This window comes from Castor canadensis, chromosome 5 (genome assembly GCF_047511655.1).
Source record: "Castor canadensis chromosome 5, mCasCan1.hap1v2, whole genome shotgun sequence".
NCBI lineage: Eukaryota > Metazoa > Chordata > Mammalia > Rodentia > Castoridae > Castor > Castor canadensis.
In genome coordinates, this window is record NC_133390.1 from 167,899,468 (window position 1) to 167,917,499 (window position 18,032).

General features: G+C 44.1%; 1 long non-coding RNA gene across 1 annotated transcript; it reads left to right on the top strand.

Annotated features, from left to right (window-relative positions):
* Positions 1-877: 877 nt before the first annotated feature.
* On the top strand, positions 878-15,156 carry LOC141423139 (uncharacterized). The gene is made up of 4 exons (XR_012447790.1): positions 878-1,033; positions 12,175-12,232; positions 12,661-12,807; positions 15,012-15,156. It is a non-coding gene; the product is annotated as an uncharacterized lncRNA (long non-coding RNA).
* The last annotated feature ends 2,876 nt before the right edge of the window (positions 15,157-18,032 follow it).

Below are 18,032 nucleotides of genomic sequence, written 5' to 3' on the forward strand. Positions count from 1 at the left end.
TAACATTCCATCTCCGTGCTTCCACTTGCAGATTTTAAGCTGCAACAAAGGAAGTGATCCAGGAAGGAGCCTTTCCTGTAGTAAAGTCTGGTTTTGCTAACTCTCTTACCCTCACCCTCAAATGTGGTCTCACATCCCCTTTTTTAATCTCACCTTGCTCTCCATAAGCCCAGATTTTGAAGCCCCTTTCCTGCTGTTCCTATTCTATTTCTTGTGGTGCTTTTGCCATCGATTATGCTGAGATGCTTTTGCAGCACGGTCTGTCTCCCTCTTGCTAGAATATGAATTCCACAAAGGCAGGGGCTTTGGCTCATGGCTGTAGCACCAGCTCCTGGACAGGGCGTGGTACATAGCACTTACCCAGCGTATATTTATGAAATGAATGAATTAATTCCTTACCCCGTGAGATGAGAAATGGACCCTGTTCTCTTGGGACTCGGCTCTATTCCCAGTTCATACTCTGAGATCCCACACTGCATACCAACCTCCTGCTCCTTGAGATGGAAGCACTTGACAGCTGATGAGAATCAGGAGAAAGGAGAAAGCAGCCCAGAGCTGCATGGTGTCATCCAGCGGTGAGCCAGCCTGGGGTTGTCTTTTTAGAGACAAAGGGGACTGAGAGGCGGGGTGGCCCCACATCATTTTCATTCACCCCTCACTGCTGTTATCCCCTGGGGTTGGCTGCCTGTGGAACAGAGTGTCCTGTCAAAGAACACTTCCTCATTTGTCCTCCTGGATTTATCTGATCTGGCCTTTCAAGACAATTGGCCACCCCATTAGGGTAGAAGCCCCTTCAAGAATAATCAACCATCAACAGCTGCCATGGCCACCCTTTGCTTTTTCAGGAACAAAGAAAATACTCCTCACACTTTGTCCCTTGAGGGTACACAGGAACCCCTCAAAACTTAGAGCCCCATGCTTTGGCTCAGATATGGACTGAATGTGTAACCGAAGGCTTCATGTGGTGGAAGATTGGTCCTCAGTGTGGCAGTGTTGAGAGGTGGAGCAACCTTTAACAGAGGACTTAGTGCAGGTAAAAAGCCCATTGCAGTGCTGCCCTTGGAAAGGACTCAGTAGCTCTCGTGAGATCTTGGTTAGTTCCCTTGTGACAACAGTGAGTTGTCACAAGAAGATCAAGTCTCACCCCTGAGTTGCTTTGGTGTTCTTTCCCACAATGCAAGCTTTCTCTTCACATGTTCTGTGCCATGATGCCATGTGCTATGCTGTGACACGGTTTGGGGAGGGGCTTCTCTAGACGTCAAAGTGTTCAGGCAGCCTCCCCGTTGATTTTCAGACTCAAAAACTGTAAACTAAATCAACCTCTTTTATATTTTCTTTTTTTGGTGAGACTGGGGTTTGAACTCAGAGCTTTTCACTTGTAAAGCAAATGCTCTTCCGTTTGACCCACACCTCCCATCACTAAACCTTTTAAAAATGCATGTGCTTATTTTCTTTGTTACAGTAACAGAAAATGGGCTAACACACCCCATTGTGTAGATGAGGAGAGGTTAAACTATCTTGACCACAGTGACAAGATAGAAAGTTCAGAATCAAGACTGAGACCCTGGTCTGTCCAGCTCCAATGTCACTGAGTTGATCATTCATTCAACAAACACTTATCAAGTATCACAGTGCACTAGGCATACTGTCAGATGCAGCCTTCACCACACCTGGGTGCTCCCAGGGAATTATGGGAACAAACATACACTTGGCCGGAAATCAGAAACTGTCACTTACTTAGATAATTAGCTGAATCATATTTGAACAAAAGTGTCAAAAGCTCATTGCAGAAGGAGGTCCAGCCTTGTGGGATTCAGAGGGCCATTGTGTCTAGAGATTCACCCTGTCCCCAGAGCCCAGCATATTTCCCACTGGACTCCTTTCCAAGATCCGAAGTTTTGGGGAGACAAACCTGTTACGCTTTTGTGGGATTTAGTGAGGTTCACATCTGAAGTCCAAAGTTGTGCTTGAGTTTAGCTATTCTTTAAAAAATAGCCATTCTCTTATTATATTTCATTGTTATTTATTTTTTTAATCCACAAAACTTGTGCATATTTATGGCATACTTTGTGGAGAGTATACACTGTGGACTGACTAAATCAAGCTGTGTAGCATATGCATTACCTCACTTACCAATTTGTGTGTGTCTGTGTGTGTGTGGGTGTGTGTGTGACATCTGTGTGTGGGGGTATGTGGGTGTGTGTGTCTGTCTGTCTGTGTTTGTAGGTATGGGTATGTGTGGTGAGAACACTTAAAACCCACTCTCCTAGCAGTTCTCAAGTACACGATACACTGTCATTAACTAGTCACCATGTCCTATACAGATTGCCACAACCTGCGTCTCTGGTCTGAAACTTTGTAACCTTTGACCAGCATCTCCCTAATCCCTCCACTCCCTACCCCCTGGTGCCCACCATTCCCTTCTCAGCTTCTCTGAGTTCAACTTGTTTAGATTCCTTCCACAAGGGAGGTCATGAGCTATTGTCTTTCTGTGTCTGGCTTCTCTCTCTTAATGTTCTGCAGGTTCATCTCCATTGTCCCAAATGGCAGAATTTCCTTCTTTTTTTCTGGTCAACATCAACATCAGTCTACATTTATTATTCTCGCTACACTGCTTTAGAACACTGTCATCTTGGAAGTTTGCTTTTTGGAGATCTTTGGTTACTGGTTCTTGGTTGCATGACACAAGGTGGCCCCTCGCTTTCCAAGTAATTTTAGTTCATCAGTTCAGGGTTTTCATTCCATCAAGGTGGGGAAAGCAGGGGGGAGCAAAGACGTTCATATCATGGTAGGCAAAGAAGATAGGCATATCCTCTCTCTCTCTCTTTCTCTCTTTCCTCTCTCTTTTAACCTCTTTGGGCTTGTTTTCTCATCTATATATGGGGACAAATATGCGAAGTATAAAAAGATTAACAAATATGACAAATGGTGTAAAGATTATTTATTTATTTTTATTAGTGCATCATAGCTGCACAGCATAAATAGTTTAGTGTACAAATTGTAATATTTACACGTGTGTTTGCAACATATCTTATAACACCCCCCCTTCTCCCTCACCCCCTCCCTCCTCAGAACAATTTCAACAGTTTTCATTTTTCATATATAAATACAAAATACATCCACAATATTCTTCCTCATTCACCCTTTCCTTATACCCTACCCCACCCACTGTTGAAACCTCAGAAAAGACCTGTTTTACCTTCCTGTCCTTTATTTATAAAAGTGCATAGGAAAGTGAAAGGGGGTTTCAATTGACATTTCAGACATGTATATGTCATCTTTAATCAGCTCACCCTCCCCATTAACACTTAGTTTTGATTGTCAATGTGATTGGGGTGAGAGTCACCTAGGAGATAAGTAAAGCACCTCTGGTGTGTCTGTGGGGGTGTTTACAGAGACAACTGGATCATTCGGGCTCTGACATAATCAATGGTTTAATCTACTGACAGATTAAAAATTTGAGCAGACTTGGAAAGTTGTGGAATTCTGGGAAGTGGGGAAGTTGGAGTAAGTGGGTTACTGGGGTGTGACTTTTTCAGTCCCAGGGCCTCCCACATGCTGGGCAAACACTATACCACTGAGCCAAATCCAAGACCCCTTTTTCAAGTTCTATTTTGAGACATGATGTCACTGTGTAGCCCAGGCTGGCCTCAAACTTATGATCCTCCTGCCTCAGCCTCCAGAGAAGCTTGGATTACAGGTGTGCCCTACAAGGGGGCATGCCTCTGAAGGTACATCTTAGTTCTGATCCCTTCCAGTTCTTTGCTTTTTGCCTTAATATCAGCAGCTTTCCTCCCCATACCCTTCCTCCATGATGTTTCTGGCTTATCGCAGCCAGGTAGGCAGCTGACCATGGGCTGAAAACTCTGAAACTGTGAGCCACAGTAAATCTTTCCTCCTGTAAACTGTTTCACACAAGTGTCTTTATACCACAGTAAAAGGATAATTCACACAGCATTTTCCCATAACTGGCCCAAAAGTTTAATGATTATTCAAGTGCATACATCATAAATGCACACACAAGCACACGCCATTGGCAAATGTGTGTGGCAAGATGCCTTTTTGGAAACAGGACTGTTAACTGAGTCCATTGTGGTGTCTCATGCCTGTAATCCTCGCTGTTCATGAGGTGGAGATTGGGAGGATCATGTTTGGAGGCAATCCTTGGCAAAAGTTCTCAAGACCCGATCTCGACCAATAGTTGATAATGGCTCATGCCTGTCATCTCAGCTCCTGGGGAAAAGTAAATAAATGGAGGATCAAGATTTAGGTCACCTGGGTAAAGCAAGACCCTATCCCTCAAAATAACTATAGGAAAAAGACTGGTAGATGTGGCTTACATGGTAGAGAGCCTGCCTAGGACCACAAGGCCCTGAGTTCAAACTCCTATACCACACAAACAAAGTGCTAACTGCATCAGGGCCATACTTGATTCCTCTAGACATGTGTTCCCCACCTTTGCACAGTAGTTGTCGTTCTTCCTTCTCTTTAAATTCCATGAGGCTATGGTACACATTTCTTGGTCCCTGCTTCTTCCAATTGCAGTTCACTCAACGGTTGGTCAACACGCTCATCTTACTTACTGTTTATTCTACCTCTATCTTGAATGCACTTCTGAGGCCTCCATTTCAGCATCCCTAGAGTACATCTTCTCACTTGCTTGGGGTCATCAGCATTATCCTGGCTGTCTCCTTCCTTAACCTTTTCATAGTAAAATCTGTTCATCAGAAAACAAAACAATGGCAGTAGGGGGTCCCTAGGGAGTGAACAGACTGGCAACTGCTGTTCAGGCAGAGGAAAGGCAAGGTTGCCTATTGGTGCACCTTGGCTGAGAGCTTACCACCATGCTGTCTCTTTTGGAGCTGCTAATTGAGAAGTGAGAAGCTGCCTTTTAACACACGATTGGTCCCAGGGACACTTGCAATGTTTAGAGACTCATGAGATTGTCACAACCCGTGGGTGGGGTTACCTACTAGCATATGGTAGCTGAATATGAGGGACACTGTTAAACATCCTACAGTGCCCTTGACGGCCCCTAACAACATAGAATTATCTGTCTTCAGATGTTAACCAAACCTTGCCCAGGATTTATGGATTTAAATGATTTTATAAAATCATAAAATCTCTTCCTTCATTGACATCATGATCAAGACTCAGTATAGTCGGGGACTGTGCCTGATGAGGGGTGCCTGTGCTGATTTGACCAATATGACCTGTGAGTGGGTGTGAGAGGAACTGAGCTTTGACAAGTGGGTGTTCTGTACCCAGGTGACCCTGGGGAATCTTTGATCATGACTTAGTGCCTTGGCTTTTGCTCAGATGGTCAAGGTAGCTTTGTTTCTGTAATTCCAGAAGATTGAGACCAAGTATAAAATGTATTGAACACAAGCACAGATGCTAGCAGGCAGCTCTTGCTGGTTGTCTGTCACTTATACTCATTAAGGAGTCTTACCCTATGTCGACCATATGTGAGTGCATGTGTGCATTTCGATAAAGGATAACTGAGTTAATTTAATCTGAGAACTTTGATGTGCTTTGTGTAAGGATGGGAAGAGTAAATTCGGGTGAGATATTGTACAGATTAGTGGGATTTTCTGTGATATTTCCACATATGCATACATCACAAATGGATCATGTCTATCCATTCTTTTTTCTAACTTCCCCCTCACCCTACCCAGTCCTAGTATTCCCTCTTTGACTTTCATGTAAACTTTTATTGATTTTTCTTTTTTAGTTCCACTTATGAGAGAGAATATTTGAGGGAGATACTTATATATGAGAGAATATCCTAAGATGCTAAGATTACAGGAGTAAGCCACAGCACCTGATCTTCCCTCACTCTTAAACTTCTAGGTGGACTCTATGAACGGGAAGCACTAAGAGGAAACTGACAGGTGAAATACATGGATCAGAGTGTTCCATCCCATTTCTGACTACTCCTGTCTGCATGAGTCTAGCAGCAGAAAACAGACACATATCCAATATCTAGATACTTCTGGAACTCTTTGAGTTTTTTATTAGTATTTGGTTTGAACTCAGGGCCTCATGCTTGTTAGGCAGACTTTGTGCCACTTCAGTCATACCTGGAACCCCTTTGTACTTTACTTATTTTTTTTTAATAGTGTCTCAGTTTTGCCCAGCCTGACCTGGACCATGATTCTCTAATTTATGCATCCCATGTAGCTGGAATGACAGATGTGTGCCACCACACCAATGTTTTTATTAGTTGGATGTGATCTGGCTAATTTTTTGCATAGGCAGGCCTCAAACCCTAATCAGCCTATCTCTGCATCCACAGTAGCTGGAATTATAGGTGTAAGCTCCTCTGCTGAGCCTGCTCTGCCACTCCTTAAAATACTCACACCACACCTCCTCCCCAGAGATACCAGCACCAGCTGGCCATCCCTCCCCATCCAGTGGGCCAAGCAACATTTGTGCCCACAGAGCTCAGAGAATCAGCTGCAGCACATTCTAGAAGACAGAGTCCAGCCATACAACTCCTACCTCTCTTGTTCCCAGAGTTGCTAACATCAAATAATTCCATGCCCCTTCTATTAAACTCTTTGATTCTTCCAATAATTATTTCTTATTCCCAAATCTAGGAGTGATGCCTACCTCAGCTTCTCCTTTTTCTCCCACTCTCCCAACAGTCGTGTAACCAGTTCTCATTTGGGGGAGGGAGGCTGTCTTCATTGTCCCAGGCCAGCCATGACATATACCCAGGCTGCAGGGCCTACTGTCTGTCAGCTCCAAGTCCATCCTTCTGTACTCTTCTCTGTGATGCTGGTAGTGGGACTCTGCACACTAAGTTTCCCCTCACTCTTTTTTTAAAGGCTGTATCTTTATTTTTTTTTCCATTGACAACCTTAGAGTTTGAACTCAGGATCTTAACTTATAATGCAGGTGCTCTCCCACTGGAGCAACTCCACCAGCTGTTTTTTTGTGTGTGTAGGATATTTGAGATAGGGTCCTGCTTTTTGTCCAGGATGGCCTTGAACCATGATCCTCCTGATCTCTGCCTCCCAAGTTGCTAGGATTACAGGAGTGAGCCACAGCACCTGACCTTCCCTCATTCTTGCACTTCTTAGTGGACGCTATGAATGGGAAGCACTAAGAAGAAACTGACAGGTGAACTACATGGAGAAGTGGGTTCCATCCCATTTGTGACTCCTGTCTGCATGTGTCTAGCAGCAGAAAACAGTTACACATCCAATCTCTAGATACTTCTGGAACAATGGGCTTATTCTCAGTACTGGATTTAAACTCAGGGCCTCATGCTTGTTAGGCAGCCTCCGTACCACTTCAGTCACACCGGGAACCCCTTTTTACTTTACTTGTTTTTTTTAATACGGTCTCGGTTTTGCCCAGGCTGACCTGGATCATGATTCTCTAATTTACACCTCTATGTAGTTGGGATGACAGATGTGTGTCACCACACCCTAATTTTTTTATTAGTTTGATGGGATCTGGCTAATTTTTTGCATAGACTGGCCTCAAACCTTAATCCCCCATCTCTGCATCCAGAGTAACTGGAATTACAGGTGTAAGCTGTGGTGTCCAGCTCACTCTGGCACCCCCTAAAATGGTTGCACTGCAACTCTTACCCAGAGATACCAGCACCAGCTGGCCATCCATCCCCATCCAGTGGGCCAAGCACCATTTGAACCCACAGAGTTCTGAGAACCAGCTGCAGCACATTCTAGAAGACAGAGTGCAGCCATACAGCTCCCACCTCTTTTGCCCCCTGTGTTGTTAGCACCAACTACTGCTGGACAATTTCTATTTAACTCCTTGATTCTTCTAATAATAATCTCTTATTTTCCCAAATCCAGGAGTGGATTTCCTTTTTTCTCCCACCCTCCCAACACTTGTGTAACCGGTTCTCAGTTTTGAATCCTTCCTGTTTAGAACACCTAATATGGTTTGCATTCTTTACTGGACCCTGATTAATGCAGAGTGAGATCCGGGCCCTTTCTGTTTTTTCCTGGAATGGTGGTTTAACCTCCCACTAAGACTTCCCTAGAAGAGAATTCTTCATCCATAGGAATGAGATTTAGATACTACATATTAAAAAACAAAACTACAAATAACCACTAAACCTTTGATTTCGATGAGGCTGCAGGATCTGGCAACATTTGGCATTCTTTGGACCTTAATATTAGTTCAGCTACTGACATGCTGTATGGCCTTGGACAAGTCCATTCTTTACTAGAAGTTTCCATTTGAACATGTGTAGAAAAAAGAAGGGAAGAAGAATTCAGGGTAGAGGTGTTCTGTTGCTCCCTCAAACCACACATTCCCTTTGTTTCCAAGCCATCCAACTTTTCTGGCACTAATAGAAGCTCTGAGAAGGAAACATAAGAAGGAGAGGAAAAGGAGGGCCTGGGTAGGCATAGCACCTTGGAAATACCAAGGATTCCACTTGAGGTGTCTTCTGGGGTCTATTGGACAGAGTAATGAGCAGAACGTTGGTAATAAAGAGACACGGGGTCTTCCAACATCTCTGAGGTCTTTCAAGGCAGGGGTTCCCTGTGCTTAGCCCTAAAGACTCTGAGTTTATTCCTGAGCAGATACTATCAACCACAGGGCACTCTCTGGCCATTTCCAAGGGACTAGTTTGGTGATAGGACCCTGGGACAGAGCAATTTGTTCCTTCATGTATGCCAACCACAATCAGGGACTGAAGGGTACCAAGGGATAGATAACTACCAGGTCTTACCAGATTTAACAGGTTCCTGTGCTGTCAAATGTTCTCCTTTTAGAAATACTCTGTGACATTAATCCATCACCTTCATCTTGTTGATAGGAAACAGACTCTGAGAAGAGCACACCTCTACCTTACCCTCCCCCACCAGGGCATACATTCAACCAAGGTCAAAGTTGGTATTCAAATTTGAGTCTTCTTATTCCCAGACATGTGCTCTGTCCTCAGGATGCAGACCAATGATGGTTTGTGGATAACTTGGTCTGGATCACACACTGGGGTAGTCCTCCTAAGTGACCAAACTCATTTCCATGGAGACATGGAGTCAAGTACAAACATAAATGTGGAAAATGCCACACCCAGCAGCATACCATATTTGTCTTTCCATGTCTGGCTTATTTTACTTAACGTAATTTCCTTTGCGTCCACCCATACTGTGGCAAATGGAAGGAGTTCCTTCTTTTTTAAGGCTGAAAAACATTCCATTATATGTATTCATATCACATTTTATTTATCCACTCATCTGTTGATGGACATTCAGGTAGTTTGCATATGTTGGCTATTGTGAATAATCCTGCAATGAACAGGGGATTATAGATAGTTCTTTGAGACTCTCATGAGTTTTACAGGCTAGGTCTTTCACTTAAGACTTCAAAACATTTCAAGTTGACATTTATGTACAAACTGAGATAAGAGTCTAATTTCATTCTTTTCACAATGATACCTAGTTTTTCTAGCACAATGTGTTGAAGAGATGATCCCTTCCTTGTTGTTCATTCTTGGCACTCTGTCAGTGATCAAGTGACTTCAAGTGCATGTGCTTGGTTTGGGTTCTCTAGTTTGTCCCATTGCCCTGTGTGTCTGCTTTTAAAATATAGCTTGCAATATAACTTAAAGTCAGGAAGTGGGATGCCTACAGTTTTGTTCCTCTTTCTTGAGAATGCTTTGATTATTTTTTTTCATGTGGTCCTGCATGAATTTTAGAATTGTTTTTCTTTTCTGCAAAAATGTTATTGGCATTTTGGCAGGGATTATATTGAATCTGTAGACTGCTGTGAGTAGTATGGACATTTTGCCAATGCAACTTATGAACATGGTAGGTTTTCCATTATCTGAGGGTTTGGAAGTCTTCAGCAATGTCTTATGATTTTGTGTACAAGTCAATCACTAAATTTTTGTTGTTGTCACTACTAATGTAAATGGGGTTATTTTCTGAATTTCCCTTTTGGATAGCTTCTGGTGGTACATAGAATCACCACTGATTTTTATATTTTGATGTTGTGTACAGCAACTTATGCATTTATTACATCTAGTAGGTCTTAGAGTTTTCTATACATATGGTCATATAATCTGCAGATATTTTACTTCACTCCACCGTAAGATTGACGCTTAAATATTATCCTTATTAGATTGACCCTTAAATATCATCCAATCTACAGGTTCAAAACCTTCACCATTTCTTGGCAATTCCTCTTCAAAGTGCAGGCTTCTGGGCTTTCTCACAGAGATGGCAATTTACCTGATGTGAGGCCCACATTTAAAACTCCCCTTCCCAAGTGACTTTGGTGGAGGTTTTTGCCAACAGAATTTTCAGAGATAGTAATCAGTTCAACCACCCCCACTTTTTTCTTTTCAAACAGGACCTTGCTCTGTAACCCAGATTGGCCTCTCCTCTCTGCTCTCTTCCCCCACACTAAGTTCCTATGAGGACCAGTTGCACTTTTCCTGGTCAAACCTTACATTCTGAGACTCAAAAGGAGGGGACATAGATCCACCTCTAGGGGGGAAGCACGTGTAAGAATTTTGGGAGCGTGCTTTGAAACTGTTGCAGCAGCCAGTCTTCCCTCCTTCACCATCCTTTCTTCTCCCCTCTTCTCTAACTCCCCTTTCTCCCCTTTCCTTCTCTATCTCCTCAATTTGTGCCTCTCCTGTAATTTTCTATTTGGAGTTTCTGTACCACACAGTGGAACCATGTCCTTACTGTGACCCCAGAACACAAGGCCATGAGCCCTTCAGGGGTGGACTTGCCATGAAGAAAGTGGAGCTGAGGCCTCAGGATCCCTCACTTGAGCAGGCCCTTTAAGATTCCGAGAATGGACCTCGGATGTGCTCCATGTCAAAGGATGAGTAATAGCTGACAGTAAGATATTCTGGCCATAACCAGCCAAGCCGCCTTCCTTTCCACTCTGACTTCCCATCACACTCCTCCTGGGTCAGGTGGTATTGAAATGGCTCCAGCACTTTTGGCAGGCAGACAGAGGAAGCTGAGTTGAGTTAGGGATATATTTATTTGGAGCTCCTGAGATATATTTGGGTTGTTCCCTGCCATTTCTGTGTATAGGAAGTTGCTGCTGGATGTCTTGGTGTGGCAATGGCTGCAAGCACTACTGCTGTTGTCTACTGTGCCAGTTCCCTTGACATCATGACCCGAAGGCCTGGGCTAGATGTTGCATGGTAGTTTGCATGTGCCAAGCCCTAGAAGTATGTCACAGGGTGGAGGAGAAACAAGTTTTTAAATGTATTCAGACAGGAAAGCAAGTCTCTGCAAATTCTTTCAAATATCAGATACATAAAATCATAAATAGAAAAAAACTCATGTCTTTTTCGGTTGGCATTTCGGCAGATGGTTTTGGTTTGGAAATCATTATTGTTTCCCTGGCAGCCAGCATAGATGAAGTTGTAGCAGTATTGTTTTCTTACTATACCACCAACGAAGAAAAAAAAGCCATGCAGGGGCCAGTTTCTTTTGGTAGCTGACATATATCTGCAGAGAGATCCCAGAGTTGAAAACTCAGAATGCTCACCAGACACAAAACGGTGTTACTGTTCTTCACCATGACTGAAAGTGAAGCAGGCTCCTTTTCCCTGTCACACTACATGTGAGACCAGCTGCATGGACCTGTTGCATACATTTGTGACGAGATCCTCGCATGGTTGCCTGCATCTCTAGAGACAGGATCATGGCAGACAATAGTTTTGCTTTTCTTTCTTTCCTGTTAACAAACTGGGTTTGAGCCAAAGGTCTTGAGCATATAAGACCTAGTCCTGACCTATATCCCCAGCCTGCAGATTCAATTAGTTAACAGGGGTAGCTTTGGACAGAGACACACCCAGGAAGAATGACATGTAAACATGAAGGCAGAGATCATAATGATACTTCTACAAGCCAAGGAACACTAAAGATCACCAGCACACCTGTAGAAGTGAATAGAGAGGCGTGGAACACATTTCTCCCTCATCCTGAGAAGGAACCATCCCTGCTAACGCTAGCCTCAGCCTTTTAGCCTATAGCTCTGCAACACAATACATGACAGCTGTCTAGTGCACAAATTTTGGAGCCAGATTTCCTGCCATTTGAATTTTGCCTCCATCCTGTATTGCCTTAGACAAAGTATTAACCTCTCAGTGCCTCAGTTTCCTCCTCTGTATCATGAGAAAATGTTAACAGACACCCTTCCTCCTTTTTTTAGGTTATTGTGAGAATTAAATGAATGCTTAGAATAATGCCTGGCACATAGCAGGAGCTAAGTAAGTATTCACTGCTACAATTGCTCATTATTACTACAAAGCAGTTTGATCTGTGGGGGAAAAATAATAGATGTTTGCTTCCATTGCTTTTGCAACAACCCCATGATGTCAGGTGACATTGATTCCATGTGACATCTGAAGATTATAGGGCTCTGGGAAGTTTCTGATGCTAAGCCATAAGGTTAGAAAATGGCAGAGCTGGGATTCAACTTGAGGTCTTAAGACTCCAAAGCCATCTGGGAGCAGGAGGAAGAGGAATTTGCAGACAATCTTTTCAGGACCCCTGAGAGCAGCTCATGCCCCAAGGTCAACTCAGGCAGGCAGCTAGGCTAGTGGTGAACTAGCACAGGGGCAAAGGAAGGTCATGTTTTGCATTCCAGCTCCCTGCACTCCCTCAGTCTATCTTCTCTTCTCCTTTTTCTACCCAGAAAAGGCAGGTACCTGCCCCAATATGGACTTGCCTCAGCTTGGCATCTGTGAGGACCAGTGTGAGATGGGCAGCCAGTGTCCTGGCAAGATAAAGTGCTGCTGCAATGGCTGTGGAAAAGTGTCCTGTGTTACACCCAAATTCTGAGGTAGGTGGGGATGCAGAAGTGGTGTACTGATGCCCAGGGATGAAGGTTGAAAAGGAGAACCATGGCAAACTCACTAGCACTCTGTCCACTTATTTGTAGCATCTGTCAAGTCCATGTACCATTCTGGGTGCCAGGGATGCTCCATGAATGAATAAATCAGACAGTGGGGTCAAAGCTTTAGTGGGAGATAAATAAAATAAGCTAGCAAGCAGATTTTATGTTATCTTACAGGGAGATAACAGAGAGGGGACAACAGAAAGGGGTTAAGAAGGTAGGAAAGGAGAGAAGGAGCCATGGGCCTATTCAGGGAGAGTGTTACAGGTAGAGGGAGCAGCAGGTATAAAGGCAGGAACATCCCTGGGCACTTCAGGAAGAGCTAGATGGCAAGGGCCATATAAGCAGGGGAGAATGATAAGAACAGAGACAGGAGGTAAGTGGGGCTTGGGGCAGATAATTTGGGGCCACATAAGACATTGCTTTGCCTCAGGATGTCGTACACTTGTGAAATTTTCAAAGGATTCATGACTGCCACATGAACAGGCTATAGAAGGGCAGAGCAGAGGCAGGGATCCTGTGTGTCAGGTACCAGATGACCTGGACTAGGATGGAGGCATGGGAGAGAGGTGACCATGCTTGGAACATGTGGAAGGTGGGTGGGTCAAAGTTTGCTGATGAGCCAGGCTGAGAGACAAGGAGATGGCTAACTCTTTGTTTATCTGGCACTGCAGTAAGTCAGGAGCTAGAGGGGAGTGGTTGTGACCAGTGGTTGCAGAGGGAAGGGACAGTGGTTGAAAGCCTTGATGAGAAGATGGGAAGGTAACTAATTACATGGCTAGTGAAAGGCACAAGAGTTGATTTTTGCTTTCACCAAAAGTTTTTGTTTTGTGGAACAAATATGGGAGAGATGAGTTACCTTGAGTTCAGTTCATCAGGCCTGTGTTTGAAGTGGGTTAAACACTTACTCTGCAACAGGTCAGTAATAAATTCAGCTTTAGTGGCTCTGGTCCTGAAAGGAAAAGTGTAGATACTCACTTCCCCTCATCTAAAATTAAGAGGAAAAAACAATATGAAGTCATATAGTAAGTGTAAGGAAGGAAGGGGAAAAATGAAGCAAAGACTTGGTTGAACCATTGGATAGGTCCACTACCATGGATGTACCAGGTGCTAGGAAAGAAGGTGGCCACCATCCTTCCCCAGAATTTCAGTCCAGTGGCTGAGGCCAATGAATGGCTGACACTCCTAGTGTCTTTATTCAGTGCCCACCACTGTGGGAATCAAAGGAGGGAACATCACACAGGCACGGGTCTGGGGAGGTTGGAGCAGGTTCAGTTGGAGAAGACTACCCAGAGGGTGACTTTGAGCCAGCACAAAAGATGAGTGAAAGGTAGGTAGTGTGGTGGAGTGCAGTGAAGAGGCTGTTTCAGGCAGAGGGGACAGAAGGCAAGAACTTGGAAGTGCCCTTTAGTTGAAATCATGGTTGTGATCTGATGCCTTAAACAAGATCTCAGGAGAGGAAACTGAAGGTCATGGATGGCATCCACTAGTGCACATGTAAGAAAACTGAAGCTCGGGGAGGGGGGACATGCACAAGGTCCCATGCTTGCTACTTCAAAGTGTGCTCTTCAGTGGTGAAGAAGGAGCCATGGTCTCCATAAAACCCAGAGCTCTCCTTTGAGGTCAACCATCTCTTACCTCCATAAGTGTCAATGGCATGGTGGTTTCACTAGAAGGAAGCCTGGACTCGGAAGCCTGAGCTCAGAGTTCAGCTCAGACTCTTCAACTGTCCTTTTCATGTACCAGGCTTTAATTATATAGAATGAGGATAAGTAATATCTACTTGATCAGCTCATTGAGCTTACCCTAAGGAATGAAGGTGTGATGGAACTTCCTGGTGGTAGAGAGAGTCCTGGGAGAGATAGATAAAGGCTTATGGCCCGTCCGAGAGGCTACAGTGGTGAGTTGGGACTGTGATATACCCAGGTATGTCTCGGGGGCAATCAAAAACAGAGATATGAGTCTAGAAGCTGATTAAAAACTTGAGCAGAGGCCCAAAAAGGAAGATTTACTGTGTTTTTTTTTTTTTTTTGGGTGTTGAATGAAATAGGCTGGGGGGGAGGGAGTTGGTCCAGATTTAAGCTGTCTGCTCTAGTGTAAGATGGCATGTATTGTGGTTGATGGTGTTATCCTGATTTTTCTTCCTCCAGCTTAGGCCACCACCAGCCTAATAAGAGGGAAGAAGTTTCTGCCTGGCTGTGCAACTGGTTCCATCCCTGTGGCCCTCCCCACCCTCTGGCCTCTGCATTCCTTCCTGGGCTGAACACACCTTCTCCCTTTTCCAACCAATAAAGTAACTGCTGTCAGCACTGGGGAGCCATAGCACCTGCATTTATCACTCTGCCCAGTTTTCCCTGACATGGAGGGTGGGCAAGTGAGTGGGAAACTCGGTCATCCAGGCAACAAGTCCAGGACGGGATTAACTCTGAAACAATGAACAGTAATTCAGGCCCATCTCCTGTGTGTGAGCACTTTCCCAGTGAAGCTTGTGCCAATCCTGTGAGGTTGGTCATTACTGTCCAAGGGTAATGGATGCAAAAACAGCCTCAGAGAGGTGATGGAATGCCTCAGAGTCACTCACACACACTGCTGGGGCTCCTGATAACAGCAGCAAGCATGTACCTTGTGTCAGACACAGTGCTGGGAGATTTGTTCACGGTAATTAACAATGGTCCTAAGCGATAGCCTGGGACTTAGCTACAGCCACACAGAATCTCAGGCTGCTTCTGCCTCTCCTTTTCTACTTCTTTCTGAGACTTCATCATATAGACTGGATTCTTGCATGTAGAAGCCCTAGTTTCCCCACACATCTCTTCCAAGTTCTCAGGCTGCTGAGCATTTTGAGCAGCCTGGGTCCAATCTAGTGTTCAGAGTTGCTCCGAGGTTCATGTGTGGTGTTGCTAAATGCTTTCATGCAGTGCTTGGCAGAATGAATTGTAGTTATGATGCTTGGACAATGGGAATCAGATGACTTGGACTGGAAGAGAGGACCCTGGGTGAGAGTGGAAAGTAAGATGAGTGACCAAATGAACTCTCCAGCTTTAATTCTGCCCTTCATCCTGGAGCACAGAGACAGAGGGAGTCTGGGAAGATTATGGGAAGGTCATGGCAAGAGGGGAAATCAAAGATATTTCTTTGTTATTCCCACTGTACTTTTCAAGGAACCTTCTTGCCAACTTTGGGCCTCATTTATACTCCTCAAGTCACTGAACAGACAATCCCCATGTTTTCCTCCTTTCCCACAAAGTAGTAATCATTGGTGTTGCTTAAAGCAAACCAATGTCTAGAACCAGGGCTCCTCAGTCCTCTCCCCATGTGACAGGAACTTGTGGTATAGCCTTGGTAGATACAGGCTTTCATTAAAATTCACTATTGTGTATTAAAAGTGATCTTTAAATCTTCCATTTTTCCCGCAATTCCCTTCTTCTTCCTCAGTTTTTTTTGTTCCCTTATCTCTTGACAACAGACTCTAGAAATCCTTTCCCTGTCCAGTGCAAGCCCTCTAATACCATGCCCCATGTTTGCAATTCACCTCCCCCTTCTTCAAAACCTTTATCTTCCAATGGACAGAGCAGTAATTCATACTAAGTGTGAATGGTTCCTCTAAATTGTACACATGTGTGTATTTTACAAAGAAGGTCTGGAGATTTTAAACCCAATGCCAATGTTTTTGGAATTTTGAGCACACAGATGAAGTGATCTTAGGAACAAAACAGAGAATACATTTGGGGATGGAGGAACGCATCTTCTATTCACAAAACAATCTTGATTCCATGGAGAACAGTGCTCTGGTCCAGAAATCAGATGCTTGGGCAGGTGACCTTACATGTTTGTTCATCTGAAAAGTTGTTGTCATTGCCTTCGCAGCCTCCATAAAAAAATAACTCACATCTGTGTGTTTTGATGTTGTAATACCATTGTGGAAGGGATGCTCGACAACGACCAATTTTCATAGGAAGATTGCAGGGATATGGTACATCTGTAAAGAGAGAAAGTGGTTGACGGAAGCCAACCATGCCCTTGTCAGCCACCCCCATTTGCCTTTGTGTGTGTGTGTGTGTGTGTGTGTCTGTGATGGGCAAGAGGTTTGCAGTTCTGGGCTTTGAACTCTGGGCTTTAGCTTGCTGGGAAGTTGTTCTACCACTTGAGCCATGCTTTCAGGTAAGGCCCGTGAGGTTTTACTGGTCCTGGGTTACAATACTGAAACTGTCCACAGCAGCTCTCCTCTCCACCCAACCATAGAAGTTGAGGTTTTAAAATCTGTAGCCTACTGTTTTGAAAATCCCATACTTGGGAATCCAACCCAAATGGATTCAAATCCTAGCTTTGCCACTTAATACTGTATGATGTGTAAACAGAACTTCTCCAAGCCTCCATTTCTTCATTTGTCATATCTAAGAGTTGAAATCCATCCTCCCGTGTCCTCCAGACCTGATTTTCTACAGTAAGATCTCTTGGGCTTCCACCCTCTGTCTCAATGCCAATTCCAGATTGGATAACCTACAGGAGGAGGATGACCTTGAATCTGAGAACAAGGGTTCACCCAGACTGGGTAATTTTCTGGTTGCACAGATAGTCTATTTTGTGTCTTCCAGGTACCTGTATTGTAAACTGGAGGTTTAATATCCACATTTGGAGCTTATAGGTTGGATATAGATAACAAGGGAAAAGCACTGACAAATAGAAAATAAATTGATAAATGGTAGCTGCTCTAACCACTCTTCCCTTCATAACCAAGAAGACCTTTGACATCAGGACTTAAGCACACTCATATCTGTCGCCCTAGTGCCCAAAACAAGCCTGCTCTTTGTTCTCAGTAAATATTTGTTATTGGAAAACCACAGTAACCATGAGCTCCTCTAAGAAAGTATGAGCACTTTCTTTTTATTCTCCTTTCATGTTTTTGTCACAACGTGAATGATTTTACCCTTGAAATTACTCTTCACAGTAGCTTCCATGACTTCAAAATTATCTGGAGAAACTAGGGCCAGGGATATGAAGTGTCTTCTCTAATGCTTGGCTGGGAAACATTGGGACCAAGAAGCAAAGCCAGCAAAGTCCAGCTGCAAGTGTTTGCAGGTTCTCCGTCCCTCTCCATTGATGTGGAATGAAAGGACAGATGGCTGGCTGGATGGCGGCTGGCTGAACAATTATTCCTATAGTGGAATTTC